Here is a 25,507-nt window from a genome sequence, read left to right on the forward strand (position 1 = left end):
TATGGGTGTAAAGCTTTGTGTAATATGGTTACAAGACATATGGGTGTAAAGCTTTGTGTAATATGGTTACAAGACATATGGGTGTAAAGCTTTGTGTAATATGGTTACAAGACATATGGGTGTCAAGCTTTGTGTAATATGGTTACAAGACATATGGGTGTAAAGCTTTGTGTAATATGGTTACAAGACATATGGGTGTAAAGCTTTGTGTAATATGGTTACAAGACATATGGGTGTAAAGCTTTGTGTAATATGGTTACAAGACATATGGGTGTAAAGCTTTGTGTAATATGGTTACAAGACATATGGGTGTCAAGCTTTGTGTAATATGGTTACAAGACATGTGGGTGTAAAGCTTTGTGTAATATGGTTACATGACATATGGGTGTAAAGCTTTGTGTAATATGGTTACATGACATGTGGGTGTAAAGCTTTGTGTAATATGGTTACATGACATATGGGTGTAAAGCTTTGTGTAATATGGTTACAAGACATATGGGTGTAAAGCTTTGTGTAATATGGTTACAAGACATGTGGGTGTAAAGCTTTGTGTAATATGGTTACATGACATATGGGTGTAAAGCTTTGTGTAATATGGTTACATGACATATGGGTGTAAAGCTTTGTGTAATATGGTTACAAGACATATGGGTGTAAAGCTTTGTGTAATATGGTTACAAGACATATGGGTGTAAAGCTTTGTGTAATATGGTTACAAGACATATGGGTGTAAAGCTTTGTGTAATATGGTTACAAGACATATGGGTGTAAAGCTTTGTGTAATATGATTACAAGACATATGGGTGTAAAGCTTTGTGTAATATGGTTACAAGACATATGGGTGTAAAGCTTTGTGTAATATGGTTACAAGACATATGGGTGTAAAGCTTTGTGTAATATGGTTACAAGACATATGGGTGTAAAGCTTTGTGTAATATGGTTACATGACATATGGGTGTAAAGCTTTGTGTAATATGGTTACATGACATATGGGTGTAAAGCTTTGTGTAATATGATTACAAGACATATGGGTGTAAAGCTTGGGTGAAATGATTGCATGTTACTTGCAGTTACTTAGTTGTTACAGGCTGTTGGTCATTGACTTTTAGAAGTTGGTCAAGCAAGGCCAAAGGGATGGGCTGTCTTGGAAGGTCAAATGTGAACATTTGTCTATAGTACCACCCTAAGCACCCTGCAGTGAAGCATTATTCTCGAGACACCCATTCAGGAAGTGCTGGCAAGAATCCTCCCCAGCTAAGGGTGTTGCTCTTGTGCTTCGAATCACAGGTCACGAGCGCCTCCTTCTTCCTCTCCCTCCCATAACCATCTCAACACCCCTGTGACCCCTTGCACATGCTGCCTCCGCAGGATGTCGGATGGCTTCCGTTAAACAGAGGCCGAACAAAGGCATTGGCCAAAGTAAAGCCAAAGGTGATACCTCGCAATCAGGTGAAAGATTTAATTTCAGGCGTAGCCTCCAGGAGAGGCCTCAGTTACCTTGGTCTGTCTGTAATTACTATTACGAGGGTGGTTCAAATTTGATATTTGTTTTGAGTAACGTATCAAGATTAATTGTTTTAGAAGTCATTTTGTGTTTACGTTATTGGTAGCGAAAGCTGAGAATTTAACTGAAAATAAAGATGGCAGCAAGGGATGGGAGAACAGAGAGGGTGGGCCAGAGAATAATGATGAATTTTCTGCTCAACAACATCAAACCTTTTGGGATTTCCAAATACTATTGTCTGTACTGTATGGCGATGACTGCCCGTCGAGGACATCCATATAATATTGAATGGAGCAGATCATTTAAAGATGGAAGTGAAAGTTAAGAGTGAAGCACCTGATGCAAGGCATCATCAATCAACAATGCAATTCAAAATGGAGCAAGTTGAGGGTCTCATTTTGAACGACTGGGTTAAGAAGTAAAATTGGTCTTGGGAAGATTGAGAGTCAAATTTGAAGTACTATAGGCCTCAAACATCAGACATTTCAAAATGATGCTCTTTTGTCTGGAGTTTCTAAGGCTATTGTCCGATGAACCAGCAACCTCGTTAGACACGCACCTTGTATAGTCGCGTGTGTTCCATCAAAAACAATAGAGTGGCGTTCACAAAAAGGAAGCTTTGCATCCTCCGCATTTTTCCAGAGCAATGACCAGGCTTCCTGCGGAACTCAGGAATCAGAGCAACCGGTGCGCTCCAACATCACGTGGCCAACGTCGACCTTTGACCGGTAGTGTATAATGAATGATGGCTTACATGTTGTTACGTTTGTTGGGCATAGGGATGAAATACCTTAGTGTTCAGGATTGTGTAAATTAGCATGGACCGTGTGCCGCAAATAAGAAGTCTGCCTCGATGTACGTAAGCAGGGTGTTTAGCTAATTGAGCTTAAGAGTGTTTACGTGTCGCCACATGGAGGGTGGGTTTGTGTTAATTAGTTCTAGGGTGTAAGATTAATAACTCCCAGTATGTATTTCTGTGATTGTTATGGCAACTTGAGTGACCTTTTGTGGTCAACTGAGTGGTCAACTTGAGTGGTCAACCTGGCAACTTGAGTGACCTTTTCACTCCTCTGAACACCACGATTTTAGAAGTCATATCGAACTCGTTATTTTCGGCAGGTTTAAAGGTCAACTGTAACATCTAGGTCTCCAATCGCATGCAGAAAGCCGGTGATGGTTGGTGGCATCACATGTTCGTCACATGTTCGTCCTTAAAAAGCAATAAGGAGTTGAAAATGTATCTCATCGTGAATATTGTGCTTTTACGAGAAAGCTGAGTGAACATTTTCCCAGAGAACCCAGTGAGTTACGAATGAGGATGATGTAATGCAATGATGATAACCAATGTGCGGTAATGCGGTGCAATGCTCATAATGCAGATAATGATAATGCGGATAATGCGGATAATGCTGATAACCACGAGACAAATATGGTGTACCAAATTAGAGGTCTGTGCAATAAATCAATAAATAACTCGAACAGCACTCGGTAGAGCACAAACCTCCACCAGGCTGAACAGTTTATGCTTTGTATCCCACTGATGGGTCAGATCTGGATTCGGACCTGAACCAAAATGTAATCGGATTGTTCTTGTCACCAAACCATCTCATCCACCAAGTTTAGTCATAACTCGTCTATAACTTTTTTAAATATCGTGCTATAATTATAATTCATCAAAAAATTATAGTTTTAAAATATTCGTCTGATCTCTTAATGGTGAAGAATCACTTATAAAATAAATAATTCTCGTATCCGAATGCATATTCAGATCTTCACCAAAATTGAATCAAGTCTTCCTTGTCACACACGCAACCTCTCCACCAAGTTTCGTCCAAGTCCGTCCACAATTTATTTGAGATATTCTGCTATTTATCATTTTTGGGCCGATTTCCAAAAGTTGAGAATCACTCAAAAATTAAATAATTCTTGTATCCGAATTCATATTCAGATCTTAACCAAAATCGAATCAATTCGTCCCTGTCACACACCCAACCTCTCCACCAAGTTTCGTCCAAATCCATCCACAACGTTTTTTTGAGGTATCCTGCTATGTATAGTTTTTGGCCCGATCTCACAATGGTGAAGAATCACTTAAAAATTCTCATAGCCGGATCCGAATCCGGATCTTCGCCAAACTCTAATCATTTCGTCCTTGTCACACACACAACCTCTCTGGCAAATTTCTTCCGAATCTGTCCACAACGTTTTGAGATACCCTAATTGTTCACAGACAGACAAACAAGTAAACAGACAAACACTTATTAAAGACAGGGGTGAAAACATAACCTCCATCCACCTTCGGTGGCGGAGGTAACAAACAAACAAATAAATAAATAGAATGAAGGATAATTAATTATTTAATAAAGAACGTGCGAACATTTGGCATTTCGACCACTTCCTAAGACCTTGATGGTTATAATCACAAGATTGGTGATTTTATTCCACATATCTTGCGAGTACAACCATAGATGTCCCCCGTTCGTACACTTCTTCATCTTCACACATCTTCTTGTCACATGCTGATCCAAGAACCTCTTCGCCAGTTGGAAGCCCTGCGGTTTGATCGTGGGAGTGTAAAGTCTCGCCCAAGTCAAAACAGACCATTTTGATTTGTACCCACGTTCGTTTCACAAACAGAGGCAGACACACCGGTTAATTATGACGTCACATTACAAGACGAAGGCGCGAAGCTGGAGGTCAGAAGTCTACGTGCCTTTGAGTACGCAAAGCGACGGAGTTTGTTTGTAGCAACAATCTCCATAATATTCCCCAGTTCGCGTTCTCCAATTGATGGATCACCCACCGACCTGCGTGTTGCAGCCAAGGAGCTCGCCCCTTTCTCCAATCTGTTTACCGAATACATTTCTTCGCTGACCTGGATACTGTAACACGTGCAAAGTTTAAATGATGGTTTAAACAATAACATCACGGTTGTCGCACATATTTCTTCTTTCCTTATTCCAAGCTTAATGGCAAAGTCAATTCCCCCCCCCCCCCCCCCCCCCACCCCTGCCTTCCCATGCCTCCTACCCCAAGCCCTCTCCCTCCCACAGATCTCCCGATGTCCCTGCTCTCAAATGTTGTACTTGTGTGCTTCCCTCTCTCTCCCCATCTTGTCTCCCGCTCCCTTTATTGTATGTTTTGTGTGTCCGTTTTTTTTTGTGATTAATGTTAGCTCTTCCACGAGCCTCGATCTTGTATACAAAAAAAAAGAAGTCACCACAAGGTAACTCCAGCACAGATATATGAGCCAAATGTCTTTCCCGTTTGTTTACTGTCACGTCTAGGGCTCCAGGTACCTCCAATTTATGCTGATAGATCCCTGATGGTTCGCCAGTGGGATGCCAGGTGTGCACATACCTGCGGCCCAGCAATAGCGACAAGACTTCGAATAAAGACACGCGGGGTTCTACATTTGATATGGAATGGCTTGCAGTTAAACCTTCATCTTAATGCGTTTTTTTGTTGTTTTTAAAACTTTTTCCGAGTCTCTGCTCGATCTTAATTCTGTACTATCAAATGCTGGTTCATTTTGAACACTTGTGATGAGTACATCTGTCGCAATGATCTTTTCTTCTTTGCAGGTCTTTGACTTGAAAAACCAACAGCGGTATAAGCATCTGCATTTCACTGCATTCGCTTGCAATTGATCTACAAAGGAAACATAAGAGTCATCGCTCACAAGTGTTCAAAGGATAAACGGTTGAAACTCTCGTTAGACCTTTAAAAAATAACAACACTGGCAAGGTTGATGCAATGCAACTGACGGAGCCCTTCATTGTTGAACGACATTGACGTCACAAGTAAATCCATGTTTTGCTTTGATTCGTGCTTTGTGTCCAAACGTCATGAACCTTCTTGGAATACAAATGCTACCTCTCGTTTAACATCTAATACAGTAGTTAAACTAGAACGCACTCAGTAGAGAGCATACCTCCGCCTGGCTGGCGATATCACTCAATGGTGAAGAATCACTTAAGAAATTCTACTAGCTGGATCCGGATCCGGATCTTCAGCAAAATTGAATCGATTCTTCTTTGTCACGCACACAACCTGTCCAACAAGTTTCGTCCAAATCCATCCATAACTTTTTGAGATATCCTGCTATGTATCGTTTTTGGCCCTATCTCCCAATGGTGAAGAATTACTTAAATAATTAAATAATTCTTATATCCGAATCCATATTCAGATCTTCAGCAAAATTGAATCGATTCTTCCTTGTCATACACCCAATGGGTCCACCAAGTTTCGTCCAAATCCGTCCACAACTTTTCGACATATCCTGCTATGTATTGTTTTTGGCCCGATCTCCCAATGGTGAAGAATCACTTAAAAAATCCTAGTAGCCGGATCCGAATCCGGATCTTCATCAAAATCTAATCATTTCGTCCTTGTCACATACGCTACATCTCTGCCAAATTTCGTCCGAATCCGTCCGCAACTTTTTGGGATATTTTATTCACAGTCAAACGGACAAACAAACAGACAGGGGTGAAAACATAACCTCCATCCACCTTTGGTGGCGGAGGTAACGAGCGAGTTTATAGAACTGAGCAGTCTCGAGAAAAGGACATGGGAAGGGTCTTTTCAACTCTTGCTTTGTATTTCTAAGTACAATGTATATTTCCTACGAGCCAGAGCCTGGACAGCAAATTTGATTGGTCGAGATGGCGTAAAATGGCGTAATATTTTATCCAAGTACTGTTAAACGGGAGGTTTTTGGAAGTGGCAATAAGGCGATTTGTGTTCTACGTTGTTTAACTTTATAATTCAATTGAAATAAAAGAAAGGTTTTAAAAGCTGTAGAAAAAATAGGTTTTGCTCTTTTGTTTGTACCGAAGTTTACCGCCGTTGATGCACGGTCATTTACACCACCTTATTTAACGAAATTCCTTCTTGGTCCCTGTTGTTTCTGTTGTTTATGACATCCCTAAAAACAGTAGGTTTTCTCCCAGTAGGCGCACAGACATTGGATCCACGTTGAATGAACGTCAAGATTCGACGTGGACCCGAGGTTGAAAACGAGTTGGATTTGCAAATTGGATCAACGTCATTTTTCCAATGTTGAATAAACGTCGTTTTTCCAACATTGATACATTTTCCAACGTCGAATAAACGTTGATACAACGTCACACTTTCAACGTCGATGTAGGGTCGAGCAACCAACATTGAAACGATGTCATTTATTCGATTAAAAATTCAAGCCAAGTTGCCAACGGTGAAACAACGTCGAATGTCTGTCGGGTTTTGATGTAGGTATTAATGTGGTTGGGTTTTGGTTGTCCGACGTCGCGACCTCATTCCAACCGTTATTCGACGTTGAAACAACGTCGTGTGCCCGCTGGGCTGTTTGGAATGATTTTAAATTTTGTATTTTTTTTTCTCAATTTTTTTGACTGCCAGACAGGCAGACAAAGTAAAATATTGTAGCAGACAGAAAGATTCAATTACCTCATTCTTCTGTGCGCCTGCACACTCGGGAAGAGATTCCGATTCCGTACGGACCAAATTCAGAGCCAAAGTACTGCTAAACTGCAGGTTTGTGTTCCGATTCATATTCTCATTCGTATTCTGCAGTGTTAAAAATGTGAAGTTGAATTGAAATTAAGTCGTTCCTCAATCATAGAATGATGTCTGCAGATGGAGATCTGAGAATGGATGTTTTAATGCTTTGAATTGCCAAATCACAAATTTGTGGTCGTCCGCTCGGCGCTTGCTGTCGAGTGCACATCCAATCTGAAATGCCTTTTTAAAACGGTGAAGCCGCTTCAATATTTGGCTATGTCCTTCCTTCCATCCGTCCATCAAAAAATGAAGAAGAAGAACCATTCTAAACAACCGTGTTTAATTCCAAAGGGTTCTAAAGGGTAATTCTAAAGGGTTTCGTTCGTTTCTAGGCTTTCCCTATTTCATATTTAAAATGCCAAACTGAACCGATTCCTTCGGATATGGGTGTGATTTTTTTCCCCCAATGATGAGGATTTGATTTTGACGGAGCTGCCTTTCCAAAACGCTCCTCAAAGTATTCTTGCACCTGTTTCATCATCCTGTTTGTGTTTCTCCTCTCAAGGTACCACACCACTGATACCAGCCTCTCTTCCACTGTAAATGGACTGGTATCTGCCATCTTGGTTAAATATATTATTTGTATTATCTGAAAAAAACCCAGTATAAATACAGTACATGGAATAAACAAATCTTGTATAAGCAGCCAAAACCGTGTCCTGGGACTTTTGACTCACCCTTTAGGTTGTCCTACAAATGCAAGCAAACCCTTCCAATGACAATCTCACCCACCCACCATCTTGCTTTTTTTCTCTTTTTTTTCCACAATCACATATTTAGAACTTACACCCATTAACCACAGCAATCAACCGATTTGCATAAACCTCTTTGGCTTCAACAAGTGTGCCAGCAAAGGTGGAATTTCCATTTGAGGTTTGTGGTAATTATAATACCCACCACCTTTTCCTCCACTCAACTCAGAAGCGTTTGGTGTGCGTTTGAACTGCATAGGTGTGCGTAATCATTGCAAGCTGAGGTGGTGTGAATGGCGTCAAAGAATAAAGTACGTCATATCCTCAGAATTAGAATTTGTTACCGACATGATTCAACTTTGTCCAAGAGAAAATAGCCCAACACTCAATCATATCCAAGAGGCAACTACAGAGTTCATAGAGCACCTTACCCTGCGCTGTGTGAGAAAATGAACATTAGGGGGATCTTTTAAACTCGTGCTTATTGCGTTCCTGAGCAACGCATATATATATTCTTTTTGTTGCGGATCCCGGTTATGTCGACGTACTAAGGGGGGGATTGAGTCCCCGTTTCCCCACAGACACCAACCAGGTCCATGGGCCGTCGATCGCAAGACGAAACTCGCGCCCGTCGGGTTGGGTAGCAACTCCAATCGCCAATCCACCAATCACGGGTCGAAGGGTTATCGACCGTGATCCAAATACCTTCGAGACCACGTGGCCGGGAAGACCGGGAATTGAACCCCTCACGTTGCCACACCTATTCCAATCAGGTGCGCCGAGCGGGTCGCACGGTTTAGGTCACGGTTTTACCCTGCGTGTTCTAAGGGCCTAATTGACAAACCGGATTCGGTTTCGGACGATGCTGGGTCACTGGGTTAAAGGACGCACACGAGCAGGTCGAGAGGAAACAAAATGTACACGTCTTTTATTTACAATAGCACAGAAAAAATGACGAGAAGCAGATTTAACAAAAATTCTTTAACAAAAATTTAACAAAATTTAACTTAACAAAATTTAATTTAACTTAACTTTAACTTAACTTAACAATAAATTTAATTTAACAAAAAAACACAGGGAATGAATCACACACCGGTTAGACTCGTACCGGGAGACGTGCTGACACTGACTCGGGCGAGGGCCGATCCTGCGCGATCCTTACGAGCAGCTTAAAGGAAAGTCCGCTCAGAGAACGATCCGCCACTTGAAGGAAGGTATGGAGGACGAACCAGCTCGAGGACGAAGGAGAAGCGGAGCATGGAAGAACCAGCTCGAAGGATGGTCAGCTTGAAGGACGGACGAGGAGAGAGAGCCTGAAGAACGATCGGAATGGACCTTTATTGGGGCGAATCACCTTCTCGAAGGTTCCACGGCCTACCATTGGTCACTGCTAGTCACGTGTGGTCACTCAGCCCCACCTCCCTCTGGAAGGTTCCACGACCTACCATTGGCCGATCTTGGTCACGTGCGGTCGTTCATTCAGCCACGCCTCCCTCTGGAAGGTTCCACGGCCTACCATTGGCCGATGTTGGTCACGTGCGGTCGCTCATTTAGACACACCTCCCTCTGGAAAGTTTCACCGCCCGTTCTTCCACTGGTCGCGGTTGATCACGTGCGGTTATTCATTCATGAACCAACGTTTGCTTTGAGGGGTTGGAATCCTGCCTAACTCAACGCATGTCTGCTTTAATTACTACACAATGGGAAGGGAGCTAATCTTTACATTTAATAAGAAATAACTGACTACTGCAGGCTACATGTTGTCGTGTAATTAACTAGAGGCGGTGTCCTTTATTGCACAACCGTACCACTATATATTGTTGCGGTTTTGTGAAGCCCGTTCCCTTACAAAGGGGAGATTAAACCCCTTTTTCTCCTTGGGTCTTCGAACCGCGAGACTGAGTCGCCACTTCCGGGCAGACGTGGAAAAGGGTCTTGGGACAATTTTGCACGTACCTTGAGTACCCACGCCACAGCGGAAGCGGGGATCGAGTCTCGCACGAGCCACGCGTAATTGAGTACACCCGAGCGGATGGCGTACCACGTGACCCGTGCTGTTACCTTTCTTATGGAACCCGATCAGAGCGATCTATTTCGTACCATGCTAAGCCAATGATGGAGAGACAAAAGCGGTCGAATCAAAGGAATAACACGATTTAATTATTATTTACAATGGTTTGGAAGAAGAAGACACACAGGGCAGTCTTAAGCAGTCTTAACTCATATCCTAGAGTCTAGACAATGGGCCCACTTACACACACAGGAAGATGAGGAAGAATGTTCACGCACCGAACGCGCCTGCTTTTGTCGCTCCCAGAACAGCTCACCCGGCGTGGCCCTCTGGCGGTCCCAGCACGTATCCCGGCGAAGGCAGGCAGGCGGGAAAATCCTCTCGGCAAAGGCAGGCAGAAGGTAATATGTGCGTCTGTTGCCCGGCGCGGGTCTCTCTTTACAGCCGCGATTAATACTGCGCAGGGCGCGTGTAGCAGGGCAAAGTTAGTATACGCGGAGCTATTCAGTTCCTCCGATCTGACTCGACACAACGCAATCTCTCGCGCGTCTTCTCACCACTCCGATTCGTAACTCGTCTCGGGCTGCGCAACTCGCCTGCTGACTCACCAACTGAGCGCTCCGGTCGCACAACTCTGATTCGTAACTCTTCTCATGGGCTGCGCAACTCGTCTGCGCACCTCGGGGATCTGACTCCAGCTCAACTGAGAACTCAACTGAACACCCCGCACTCTCATAACTGACTCGACTCAACTCAGCGCATCTCCTCTCATAACTGAACTGAGGACTGCACACAGCGCATCCCTTCTCATAACTCAACGGAGGACCCCCAACTCATAACACGTCGGCCTCATAACTGAGGTGGGGGGCTCTGGGCACAGGGTTATATCGTCCCGCTCTAGCCCGACTCGAACGTTCCAAACCCCGCCTTTTGCCGCAGTGGTAAGTCACTCCCCTCGAGCCCTGATTGGCGGCTCGCGCTTGCCGTCGGCTCCTCCTCTGCCTTCCTTCGGCCTTGGTCGACTTGTTCAGGCCTGCCTCGTGGTATTTCGCGCCAAAACCAAAAGCATCGAGGCATCGTAAAGGACCTAATTCTCATTATCCTACTCAACGCAAAACTAAACACAGGAAAGGTCTACGCTTACATTTACTAAGAAATAACTGAGCTTTAAACGAGGCTACATGTTGTAGTGTAACTAAACTATGAGGGGAAATTAACCTTTATTATAAAAACACAAAACCGCAACAATATATATATATTTTTTTATTATATATATATGCCTCATGCAGGAATTTATATTGTTGGATGAGTTAATCTTCAATGCACTTTCACACACTTACATACACATACGTACATACACTCACATCTGGGGTCTGCCTCACAGGTACGTAAGACATTGACTATTATAAAGCTCGCAGTGTTAGTGTGAGAAATTTCTGTGGTTATCCCAGAGACTCAATAGCATAGTGGGCTGTCACCGCATATGTGATGAGGTTCGTGGGTTCGAGTCCCAGGTTGAGTCAGAATCTTTTCACACGAGCCCCACGCAGGAATGTACTTCCTGTTTCTTCAACATATACATATATACATATATCCGAACACGTTTGCAGACAGACAGACAGAACCAATGACCTTAGCCCACTACTCGCATCGCATGCGTGGGGTAATCAAACACCTAATTATGCCCATGAATAAATCAGTTGACATTGTGTTTTGCAAACTTTCTCGTAAACAACCAGGCATGCTCGTATTCCATGCACAGGCTAACAAACTCCTTTCTTCCCACGCAAGTTCGGTTTCAATGAAAAGCATCACTGCGGCAGTCTGCCCTTAAAGCAGGAAGTGGCTGACATTCAAGAAAATCGGGATCACATGGCATTTGATAATGTTTCCAAGCCAACTCGAGCGTGAGCCCAATTTGGACAATTTGCTTTGTCCAGCATGAATTCTTTTCCCTCCCATTAGATTTCTGGCACGTGTAACATGTCCGCAAATCCATCGGTTCATTTTATCCATCAAACCTGTTTGCACAATTAAGTAAATTCATGAGCCTACAATTTTATACGGGGTCGAGGCTCATGGAGGAGCGAGAACATGGAGGAGCTAGAACATAGAGTGGACCAGGACATAACGGAGTAAAAGGGAGAGCAGAAGGAGAGGAGGCAAAACATCAACAGCAGGGTTGAGGGAGAAAATAGAGGGAGACATTGACATATAAGGAATATGGGGAATAGTTGGAGTTGGGGAGGACACAGGAGGTGGACAAGTTGGATACAGCAGCAAACTCTCAGGAAGGAAAAGCTGGAAATTTAGAAAATGGGCTTAGTGGGGGTTAATGGGGGTAGAAAAGACCATGGTTTTCGATGGGGGATGATCTCAGATGGTGTTGAACAGCTCTCTTGAATACCTCTACTATTTGGTAGTCGTGGGGTTTCTCATCCAGAACACGTGAGCAGTGTGTTTTATATTCACAATAACCTAGTTTTTTGCAATTTAATATACGTGTAATATGGCTTTCGTGCATGCTCCAGATAGTTTACTGGTTCCTTGACATTTTTAAAGTGAGTGTGCATGTGCCAAGTGGAATGAGGACAAAACTCTCCACTTCCTCCGAGGTTAAAAACAGCACAAGTAAACAATGGCCTACTTGCGCAGCAGCTCAAAATATTACCAAACTCGACAAAGCGGTTTGGACTTATAATGGCTTGAACTTATCTCTGTAACTTGGTCTTCTTCTACCTTCATGTACAGCACGTGGCTGTGGGTAGCATCATTTTCTGGAGGCGCAGCTGTACCGCTGACGCAGTGCCCCCTGTAGGTTTGGAATTTGTAATTTGTTTAGGGTGCCGGCGATAGCTCACCTACTCTTCACGAAGGACACCGGCAGAACTTTGTGTGGACGGGACACCCTTTAACGGGTATCCGAGATATCAGGACATTTAACGTCTTTCCAATTAAAACGTTGATTGAATCGCCCTGCTGTGATTTGACGAGTGTGCAAGAGATTTGCTTAAACGGTATATGCAGTTCAAGGAAACTGGAGGATGGGGAGGTGAAGTTGCCATTTACTTAGTGGTGTACATATAATGCTGTGTTTGGATGCTCAGGTACCATGACATGGGTACACTCGACATTTCGATAGGTAACACAGAACCTCACAGCACGTGCCTCCCCTAACCTTTTTCAAAAGTGATGGCTCTCCATCGACATCCCCCTTAAAACCACAAACAAAAGGGGTGGGTCGAAGTCAGATGACCAATAAACAAGCTGCACAACCAGAAGTGTTTTGATGCAGTAGAAGTGTTTTGGGGTCATTGTCCTGCTGCAAGACCCATGACCTTCGACGGAGACCCAGCTTTCTGACACTGGGTTGAACATTGCGCTCCAAAATTCCTTGCTAATCTCCTGATTCCTTGATGCCATGCACACATTCAAGGCATCCAGTGCCAGAGGCAGCACAGCAACCCCAAAACATCACTGAACCTCCTCCATGTTTGACTGTAGGAAAGGTGTTCTTTTCTTTGAAGGCTTCATTTTGTTTTCTGTAAACAGAGATGATGTGGTTTACCAAAAAGCTCTAATTTGGTCTCATCTGTCCACAGGACATTCTCCCAGAAGGATTTTAGTTTGTTTAGGAGTGTTTTGGCAAACTCCAGTCGGGCTTTCTTATGTCTCTCTCTCAGCCTGGGTCTCCTACCATAGAACCCCCTTTCATTGAGTTGGCGACGGATGGTGCGAGTTGAAACTGTCATACCTTGTATCTGAAGATCAGCTTGAATCTGTTTGGCAGTCGATCGAGGTGCTTTCTCCACCATTCAACCAATCCTTCGCTGCAATCTTCGATCAAGTTTTCTCTTGCGGCCACGTCCAGGGAGGTTGGCTACAGTGCCATGGGCCTTAAACTTCCTGATAACATTGCGTACGGTGGACAACATCAAGGTCTCTGGAGATAGACTTGTAGCCTTGAGATTGTCCATGCTTGGCTACAATCTTGTGTCTGACCTCCTCAGAAAATTCTCTGGTTTTCTTTCTTTTCTCCATGCTCATTGCACGACACACGGTGACACAAACAGCAAAATGACTCACTTTCTTTATTCAAACTGGTTGAATGAGTGATTTTATATTGTAGGCACCTGCCACTCACCACAGGTCAGTTCAATTCCAGGTAAAGGAGAATCATCTGCTTGAAATGTAATTATGTCTATCAACTTCTAAAAGGTGCCAATTATATTGTCTGGGCCATTTTAGGATTTCTGTGTGGAATAAGGTAAGATTTAGTAATTTTTTCAGCCTTTTTGTGTTTTGTTCCACTGCAAACCAAACAAATACAAAATGTGGGCACCAAAATATATTTTTTTATTTCAACAATTTTCTGGAAGAATGGTGCATTATTTGAAAAAAGTGCAAGGGTGCCAATATTTTCGGCCACGACTGTATATATATATATATATATATGCAAGTTGCATGATTGTGTCTGAAAAGGGTAAACATCTTAACCACAGCATGTGAAATGCTAGAATATGCTTCATTTAAGAGCTCTTGGGTCTGCGCAGTGCATGCGGTGATCTAAAAATATCGATATTCATGTGACTATTTTTTGTATACATCGTCGAGACTCGTGGAAGAGCTAGTACTAGTACACTGAACGGATCAGGACGCAACAGAACAATAGGAGCAGAAGAGAGAGGGGGGGGGGAAACAGCAACAGCAGAGATGAAGGCCAATATACCGACTTGGCATTTAATATGGAATATTTTTTTTTGTGGGGGTGAACTTACTTTTCAAGATGACTTAGAACCAAAAGTTCATTGGAATTATGTTGAAATTATTCTAGATTTTGTTAATGTGACCTTTAAAAGAAACAAAAACCACATTTGACATTTCGAAGCAAATAAATTGATCCTTGAAAGTGATGTAAACTGATATCGAACTCAATTCACGGACAGTAGTGTTAAACTTCTGTACGTTTTCCAGAAGTATCTCTTTATTTTACACATGAGCCAAAAAAAATTTCAACAAAAACAAAAGTTAAATCATGACTGGGATTACGGACAGTAAAATTACAGTTCAGTACTTCGTGTAACCCCCACGAGCATTCAGGAGAGCACGTACACGTTGAGGCATGCTGTTCACGACATTTGCCAAGGTTTGGACAGGAATCGCTTGCCATGCAGTGACAATAGCCTGCTGCAATTCACGCACAGTTGTGGGCTGCTGGACCAAGTTGTCAATTTGACGCGTTAATTCTGCCCACAAGTTCTCTATCGGATTCATATCCGGGGACATGGCAGGCCACTCCATATGCTCGACACCACGGTCAACAAGAAAGTGTTGGATCATGCGAGCACGATGAGGCCGTGCATTGTCATCTTGGAAGACAAAGTTTCCTCGAAAGGCTGCACGAGCAAATGGAAGCAATGTTTCTTCCAGAAGGCCCTGTACTTGAACTGGTTCAGGTTTCCATTCAGAACAACCAGGTCAGTTTTGCCCCCTGCATGAAAAGTAGCCCAAATGGTCACCCCACCACCTCCAGCTTGGACTCTTGGCACTATACAATCTTCGTTGTAGGCTTCATGCACTTGTCTGCATACTCGGACATGGCCTTCTTGACGATAGACCAGAAATCTAGACTCGTCACTGAAGGTCATGTGATTCCAGTGTCCTGGCTGCCATTGACGGTACTCTCTGGCCCATTGCAATCGGCGCTGGCTGTGTTGTCTGGTCAGGCGTGGCTTTCTCAGGCGACGCCTGGCACGATAGCCTGCTTGAAGCAGTCGTTGGTTGACTAGCCTTCTGGATACAGGCACATTTGTCAGTTGCTGCCACTCAGCCCGAAGCCGATTAGCTGACTTGGTACGGCCATTGCAGACTAACCGGTGCAGCTGGCGATCATCCCTCCTTGTGGTTCTGCGGGGACGTCCTGGCCTCGGTATTGGAGTAGGGACACCCCTCTGAGCATTTCGTTTCAGGATCTTTGACACCTGACCTTGAGTGATGCCATACTGCCAAGCAATAGCACACTGTTTCATGCCGGAATTTCGTAAAGCCACCACTCCATGGCAAACAGCATTGTCAAGTTGACGGACCATCTCCAGAGGAAGCGGCAATAACTTTTGTAGACGTTCAGCAGTTGTTTTCCACTAATACAGAACCAACAACCCTTATATACCCGATTGTGAAGCCAATCGTTAAATGTACCTGTCCTTACATTTTGTCACGCCACCTGTGATATTATCCTGTTATTGACTTCTTGCTGCGAAAGACAATCAGTGACATGGTTCTTTTGACAAAGACATCACCGAAGCGTAAAATAAACTCACCAGATTGATATACTGAGTTCAGAAAGTAAACCCAAGTCAAGAATAAAAAAAATATTCCATATTAAATGCCAAGTCTGTAGTTGGAGACTTGTGCAAAGAAAGGGTATATGGACTACCCGAATACAGCGATTGTCATGATAATATATTTGATAACAGGTTAATTCAACAACCAAAAACAACTATAGTGTGAGCAAGGATTGGTGAGGGAAAGTGAAAACAGTTAACATGAGAGGGGTGGGGTGGGTCGTGGGAATGAGAGATCAGGTGTTGGTCGGCGTTGTCTTAACGAATCGGCAAAGCGTTGAGGACGGCAGGTGACAGTGATCTTTCCACCTGTCTACACTATAAGACTCGCTTTGATCAAAGTCACACAAAGTGCCCAAAATGACAATCGTAAGCATGGGCTAGGCAGTGCCCTGTGCTTGTGGGGCTCAACTCATATGTGAGACATGAAGGACCTTAAACGAGTGTAATAATAAGCAACAAAAGACATTTGAATTCAACCACCCAGAGAGGTCTGCCTTTGCCAAAAATGGATTAAATTTTGGCCATGCCCTCTTCTGGGATGTTGTCCGCATTTTGTTTCAACCACGGACCGGGTAAGAAGGCAGGCGTTTGGAAAATGAGTGGAGACCTCACTGAGAAGGTCGCGTAGTCTTGGCACAGGCATAAGGTCCACTCTTGCAGAGACGCCATGAGGGTTGCACAGGGAGATATAGGGAGATAGCCTCAGTTGTTGCTTCACAGAGACAAATCACTCAAAGGGAGATGGATGGTCTGTTAATGGCTCATGGAGTTGGTTTTGTCTGTTGCAATAATCACATTAATAATACCTAATGGGAAATTGTTGCTTAAGTTTTGCACACGCTGTATATGTTTTATGACAACAACCAACCACGTCTCTCACTCACAATTGGAGGGAATAACCAATCAGCTCTCACCTAATCATTTACACCAGGTGGCTAGGATTTCTATAAATTAACCCCCATGCTCTTCCAGCGAAGGTAGCTTTATACAGCTTTCTTTGGCTGGAAGAGCATGGAGGGTTGATACTCGAGTATATACACACACACAACTCATATAAAACCACAGCACTCATATAAAGCAACCAAGAAAAGCTACACAAGGTAAGCCCGTTGCTGTTTCAAACCCTACCGGGGTTCCTCTACAGCTGAAGATATTTACAAGTAGTACATAGTACTACATACATGAGAATCCCAATGCTACATGCCACCTCGTCTGCTGTACCGGTTTCATTACTTGTTGGTGAGTCATCAGTGACAGTGCAGACAGAAATGCGTACCACCAAGGCTCCAAATCATGTACCATTATTGTACCATGTGCAATGCCAATAGTAGTTAACAAACAAATAACAATACCCAATCACTTCTCTCACCCATAATTGGAGGGCATAACCAATTAGTTTTCACCTAATCAATTAACACAGGTGGCTAGGATTTCTATAAATTAACCCCCATGCTCTTCCAGCCAAGGTAGCTTTACACAGCTTTCTTTGGCTGGAAGCGCATGGAGGGTTGATACTCGGGTATATACACACACACACACACACACACACACACACACACACACACACACACTCATATAAAAACACCTTTGCATGTTCTGGAGAACTGTAAGTATCACATATCGTTCTGAGACTGTATCACTGTAGCTAAAAGGAAATGCTTTTTACAAGTAATTTACATGCACACAATTATTGTAAACTACCGGTGTAGTTTCAAATTATCCTGCAATAAATGGTGCCACAGCTAATTAGACTCTTCAACCCCAAAATGTACAAATTTCCGCCCAAAGTGTTGACTCAAAAGGAGTTTGGGAAGTAATGGGTGGGGGTATATATAAATAATTACCTCATCACATGTTTCTGTGGAACATTGTAACTTTATTTCTGGAATGTTTTGTTCGTCCAAAAGTTGTTATTTCATCACAATGCCTCAACCAAAGGCATTAGGCCTCTCTCGCCATTCTGTGCACAGTCTGAACTTCGCCATTTAAACAGAATTGTGTGTTTCAAAATGAGTGGATTTAGCATCAATTTTCCTTATTTTGTGTGCAATTCCTCATTTATGATATTTCTTGCGGTTTGTTGCGATTATCAATGTCAAAAACTACAATTATGACACCAAGAAGTGGCTTTCTGTTGCGTGTCGTTTCACGTTGTATTCCCACGAGGAAGTAACATTTGGATGTCTGGCATTTGTTGCAGGAAACCCACAGTCGTGTCGAGGACCATAATGCAGTCTTCCTTGTTATCAGTAGTCTTTCAGGCGAATGCTGTGGTTAAACACCACTTGGGAAAAATCAACTGACTCAAAAGATCAACAACCTCTCACGAGTTGGTGCAGTTTCATGGTGGAGACCGTAGTGCACTGCACTTGGAATTATGACTTGACATATAGGATATAAGTTTGGCATTTAATTACACTACATTATTGTGTCTACATTCCTCTTGTATTACATTGGATTACATTGCCATTATCCATGGTTTTATTAATTAATTAATAGGATAGTTGACAACCACCTTTGTGCCCATTAAGGCTAAATTGTATCAATGAAGGTGAATTTGAAAAACCATTCAAACTATATTCCCTCAGGCTCGTCTATCATATGTATGAAGTTTCGCATCGGTCTGTTAAGCGGTTCTGGAGAAGACTTTCTACATTTTTAATTTGAATACAATATGGCTACCAGACCATGTGACTGATGGTGTCATTAATTTCATTATTTACTCAAATACGTTTCAAAATTTTTTGGACAAGGGTTTTGATTCAACAACCAATTATGGTTGCACACCACTTCACCAATGATGTCATCATCACCCTATATAACCAATGGTGAGTTTATGACATGGGGAGTCTAACCCAGGATCCAAGGATCCCAAGCCGGCACCCTAACCGCTAAGCCAACACCAGGCTGAGCGCCACTACTAAATGATATTTAAATATATATGTATATATACGTAGCCTTGTCTAACAGACTTTAATTCTTTCCAGGTGGACTTTGAGCTTGAGCGCAAAAGATTAAGCAAGAAAATGGAGAAACGTTGACTTTCAAGCAATTGTAAAACAATTCTCTGCAAATAAATGTCGCAAACGTTTGTGTTGAGTAATTCTTGCTATAATCTTTGCTAGAATTCTTGCTAATTCTTATATGTTTAATTTTACTGAAAGTTTTCGTTTTCATTTCAGTGGGTGGGTGGGTAGGGGCCCCAGTACATTGCTTTTCCCAGGGCCTACAATGCTGTAAAGACATCCCTGTGTCTCAGTCCAAATTATAAGGCAAAAAAAAGTTCATTTTTGTCTCAAAGATAATCCCAAATCACCCCAGCATTTTCATAAAGTTATGGCCACAGGGCCCAAAATAAAGTTTACTGCTCGTAATAATTGTGGGAGATTCACAATGAATCATTTGGAAAATGTTCCCCAGAATCATTGGCTCTCTCTCCCTAATAAACCCTTCTCCCCCCGAAATCCCCAACATAGCATTCCTGATCGCTAATTAGGTCATGATGTCGATCAGGCGTGTATCAGTTGTTTGATTTTGGGTGAACATGTTGGCATCGACAGACGTAAACAGGGAAGGCAAAGCAGGCTCTGTGACGCACAGGGGTTATTTAAAGAGCTTTTCATCTCAGACTTGGATTTTTCTTTGCAAACAAACCTTTCATGGAGTTATAATCTTAAAAACTTGCAATGTCCCATTGCTAGATCGCTTCGATTCTACATGTGGTTTTCCATGGGTAAATAGTGTTTTTATAGCTCATTTACTCTTTTAGCAATCGGTGATATAAAAAGGCTTCCAGTGGTTAAAATTAGAACCCGAGAAGTTTGTCATTAAATCCAGAGGAGATGGAAAATCTCATTCCCAAAATCAGTGCAAGCGCTGAAAAGGCGCGTTATTGCTCTGCACTTGAACTCGAGAGTACATTTGCACGACAGACTCCCAGCACATGACCTCAAATGAACACACAGCACGTGACCTCAAATGAACACACAGCACATGACCTCAAATGAACACACAGCACGTGACCTCAAATGAACACACAGCACATGACCTCAAATGAACACACAGCACGTGACCTCAAATGAACACACAGCAAGTGACCTCAAATGAACACACAGCACATGACCTCAAATGAACACACAGCACGTGACCTCAAATGAACACACAGCATATGACCTCAAATGAACACACAGCACGTGACCTCAAATGAACACACAGCACGTGACCTCAAATTAGCACACAGCACGTGACCTCAAATGAACACATAGCAAGTGACCTCAAATGAAGACACAGCAGGTGACCTCAAATGAACACACAGCACGTGACCTCAAATGAACACACAGCACGTGACCTCAAATGAACACACAGCAAGTGACCTCAAATGAACACACAGCAAATGACCTCAAATGAACACACAGCACGTGACCTCAAATGAACACACAGCAAATGACCTCAAATGAACACACAGCACGTGACCTCAAATGAACACAGCACGTGACCTCAAATGAACACACAGCAAGTGACCTCAAATGAACACACAGCAAGTGACCTCAAATGAACACACAGCACGTGACCTCAAATGCACACACAGCACGTGACCTCAAATGAACACACAGCACGTGACCTCAAATGAACACACAGCATGTGACCTCAAATGAACACACAGCATATGACCTCAAATGAACACACAGCATGTGACCTCAAATGAACACAGCACGTGACCTCAAATGAACACACAGCAAGTGACCTCAAATGAACACACAGCACGTGACCTCAAAAGAACACACAGCAAGTGACCTCAAATGAACACACAGCACGTGACCTCAAATGAACACAGCACGTGACCTCAAATGAACACACAGCAAGTGACCTCAAATGAACACACAGCAAGTGACCTCAAATGAACACACAGCACGTGACCTCAAATGAACATTGAACACACAGCAAGTGACCTCAAATGAACACACAGCACGTAACCTCAAATGAACACACAGCATGTGACCTCAAATGAACACATAGCATGTGACCTCAAATGCACACACAGCACGTGACCTCAAATGAACACAGCACGTGACCTCAAATGAACACACAGCACGTGACCGCAAATGAACACATAACACATGACCTCAAATGAACACACAGCACGTGACCTCAAATGAACACACAGCATGTGACCGCAAATGAACACATAGCACATGACCTCAAATGAACATACAGCACGTGACCTCAAATGAACACATAGCACATGACCTCAAATGAACATACAGCACCTGACCTCAAATGAACACACAGCACGTGACCTCAAATGAACACACAGCATGGGACCGCAAATGAACACATAGCACATGACCTCAAAAGAACACAGCACGTGACCTCAAATGAACACAGCACATGACCTCAAATGAACACATAGCACATGACCTCAAATGAACACAGCACATGACCGCAAATGAACACACAGCACGTGACCTCAAATGAACACAGCACGTGACCTCAAATGAACACACAGCACGTGACCGCAAATGAACACATAACACATGACCTCAAATGAACACACAGCACGTGACCTCAAATGAACACATAGCACATGACCTCAAATGAACATACAGCACGTGACCTCAAATGAACACACAGCACGTGACCTCAAATGAACACACAGCACGTGACCTCAAATGAACACACAGCACGTGACCTCAAAGGAACACACATCATGTGATCTTTTGCTCGTTGATTCAAATCTTCAAGGAGCTTTTTCTGGCGACTCTGATGTTCGCCAAAACGTGTGAGCGAGTTGCAAGCTTTTGGATTGATGTTCAAACCAGAGAATATTGATGTCTGCGATGTGGAAACGTGATCATTATTCTTTTGTCTATAATATAGGGCTGCTGTGACTTGTAAGGGGGTTACAACGATAGTTGTAAGGGAAGATAATGACCTTTTGACACCATGGAGTACAAATAGTCAAAGAGGTTATAATGAGAAATGGAAGGAGATGGAATGCTGGGACAGTTTCCTTTATAGCCTGAAATGAAGAGTGGGGTCGGATGGAATTAGAAACCTGCTCCACAGGCACAAGCAACAGGTACAAGAACAGATATCGGGGACGCCTCTTTGTGGTGGTTGTACCCCCAATGCAAGTCCGGGCCAAATCTTCCTCATTCTTTCCTGGTGCCCGAATTCGTCAGGAGAGCGGGGTCACGGTCAGAATGTCGATCGGTCCCCGTGGCCCTTGCCCTGTTGTCTCTCTTTCTCTCTTTAACTCTGTCATGGCCCTGACTTAGTGAAGGTGGGGTTACATCATCCTGGATGTGGGGGATCTCTGGGTCGCTCCTCGGAGATCAATCGGCTGTCTTCGTGCCACGGGCTTGTTCAAGCGAACTGTTTGAGGCGATACAACAACAACAACAACAACAACAACAACAACAACCCACTTTATAACTGCTGGCAATGATGACTGGTTTCCTCCGCCTTCCCCCTTTCATACAACCTCACTTTCGTCGGACACGCGTGACACATGACGTCCTCTTTGTAACAATAAATTCAGTATTGTATTTTATATATATAATATATATAATATATATATATATATATATATATATATATATATATATATATATATATATATATATATATATATATATATATATATATATAATATATTATATATATATATATATATATATATATATATATATATATATATATATATATATATATATACGTATATATATATTTAATGAGGGGTCCTTGGGGTCTTTTGAGCCCTCATTGTCTTTGGAGTCGTCGAGTCTTTGGAGTAGTCAGGGTCTTTTGCGTCATCGGTGTCTTTTGAGTCCTCGGGGTATTTTGAGTCCACGGGGTTCTCTGGCTCTTTTGGGGCTTTGGAGTCTTTGGGGTCTTTTGGATCGTCGGGGTCTTTTGGTTCATTGGGGTGTTATGAGTCCTCAGGGTCTTTTTGGTCTTCTTGGATCCTCAGGGTCCTTTGGGGGTTTTGAGTCCTCTGGTTCTTCGTCGTATTTAAGGGTCTTCGGGTTATTTTGGGGTCCTGGTGGCGTTAAGGGTCTTGGAGGACTCATAATAGAGCTGATACACACACACACACACACACACACACACACACACACACACACACACACTGACGAGACAAACACTTAATACAGCCACTGAGCTTGGGGGAAGTGCCGTCACTAACGTCACTTCTCGGGATACTCTGGGTACCAGTGACGTCATAACAATTGCACCGCTTTCCTCACTGTACTCAGCAGGGTATTTCCTCAAGAGGAATTTCCTTCTCCCCATGGATGCCAACCAATGTGGATTGTCCATGCTCTATCCTTTACAAGCAAGGAAGCAGCACGTACCATTTTTCAAGTCTTTGGTATGACTTGAACCGGTCCAAACCGGATGGATGTTTTTTAGGAGACACCATTTCCTTACTGAATGGCTATTGGCTCTCGCCCTTTGGCAGGTGTTGTTTTTGGTCCTGGCAGGGTGTCATAGCCACCCTCCCCACGAGCATATATATAGTTATCAGTGTTTTTCCATTAAATACAAGGACGTTGGTAGATAATGGCCAAATCGACACAGCATATGGGAACTTAACGTCATTGAATCCCAACATCATACGCTATGTGCTCCAGTGGGAATGCCAAACAGGTCAACCTGAAATCAGTTGTTGAACTTATACGAACCGTAATAAACAAAAATTCCTATCTTGTGCTGGCCAGTGGGATTAAAAAGTCACATACCAAACTCTACAAAGTGGACGAGATGTTTGTCCAGAGGAGGTGTCAGGTCGATGATGTGTACCAGGAGCGGGAGATGATCCATGGAGGACAGCAGTGCCTGGAGTAGGGGAGAACAAAGAAGTCCATTCAAGGAAACGTTCAGGAAATGAGCCAACCATTAGTCCAAGAATGTTCATAACTCAGTTCTATGTGACAGACAAGTTGTAACTGCAGCAGAGGGAAGCAACCGGTAACTGTTTGTTTTGCTGGTGGCATGGAGATGCCTAATGAAACATTCATCTTTGAATGTCAGGTATAACGCGATCCATATTAGATTCTGCTTTTAAAAAATCATTAAAGGTTTAATCAACATAAAGCTTCATCTTCAAACTTTTCTCGATGCCATACGTTTCCTAAATAACGATTTGAATCGTTTCATTTGGTTAGTTTGAAGTTGTGCTGCGAGTGCTTAATGCCACAGGTGGTGTCTTCTTCCTGAGCTGAATTTTGAGCCCAGACCAGACAGGTCTCAGAGTTGGCAGAATGAGGATGTAGGTACTTCCTGGAAAGCGTACTTCTCAAAAGAACCAGGAGCATGGTCTGTAAATAGGATTGCATGCACACGATATGTTTTCCAAGTTTGAATCGAATGTTGTGTGGACGACAACCTCCAGAAGGGACACAAAACCACCAGAGGGGTTACCGTCATGCACAGAGGCCGAGGCTTCAAGTGGAGACGAGCTATAAATTTTTCACATGCCAACCTGAGCGGATAATGATGGCCTGTATTCCCAGTGGAGTCTATTACCACGCTGATAGTAATTGAGTTTATTACAAATTTCGTCCTCCTCGGATCCAAGATTAACCTGATCACCAGCTCAAATTACACACAAGACACCATTTAACGAGAATCCCAAACACAAAAATAACAGCACAACAGCTACCCTCATGCCCACCTCCCTTCGGCACCAAAATCATAAACACACTTGAAGCACACGAAGGAACCAGGTAAGAGAAAGGGAAAGGAATGGAGTGAAAAACACTGGAGCACCAAAGCTAGTGCAGGACTCCTATGGGACAGCTCGGTCTCCACAATGCAGGAGTAAGAGCCAGACAGAGGATCAGTGTCAGAGCTTGGCAGAACTCGGACGGCTGAGGTGTCAAGAGCAAGAGAGCGAGCTTCCCCTCGGACCGTGGCTTTATGGGCAATCCCCATCCCACCCGAAGTCTCCATCCTGCCTTGATGCCAACCGATCATGGGCACAAGGATCTATCTCTCTGCTCCAAGGCCCACACAATCATGGCCCAGTGGTTCTCGCTCTAAGGCCCTGCATACTCAAGGACGTTGATGAATCCAGGAGTGCCATGACCCAAGATGAACTAATCAAGCTTTGCCTATGGATCACGTTCCATCTCCCATACGTAACAGGTAGCTTTCCGGGGATAATTCATATACCTCCATTGTAGGGAGGTAGCATGCCACGTTTCATCTTGCACAGCCATACCTGGGGTTCACAGACACCAAATGCCTTACTCTAGATATTTCTAAGTCAGACAACGCTAGTCTCATAGGGGGAACAACTAAAGATTACCCCAAAAAACACACCAATGCAGGAAGAGTTAATATGGCTAGGCGAACATACACCGCATATAAGGTCATAATC

General features: G+C 43.3%; 1 long non-coding RNA gene across 1 annotated transcript; it reads left to right on the forward strand.

The window, feature by feature from the left end:
• Positions 1-2,335: 2,335 nt before the first annotated feature.
• LOC137432673 (uncharacterized) lies at positions 2,336-6,316 on the forward strand. The gene is made up of 3 exons (XR_010985549.2): positions 2,336-2,359; positions 4,792-4,852; positions 5,089-6,316. It is a non-coding gene; the product is annotated as an uncharacterized LOC137432673 (long non-coding RNA).
• Positions 6,317-25,507: the final 19,191 nt, after the last annotated feature.

This window comes from Myxine glutinosa, chromosome 8 (genome assembly GCF_964187855.1).
Source record: "Myxine glutinosa chromosome 8, kmMyxGlut1.1, whole genome shotgun sequence".
In the NCBI taxonomy this organism is placed as follows: domain Eukaryota; kingdom Metazoa; phylum Chordata; class Myxini; order Myxiniformes; family Myxinidae; genus Myxine; species Myxine glutinosa.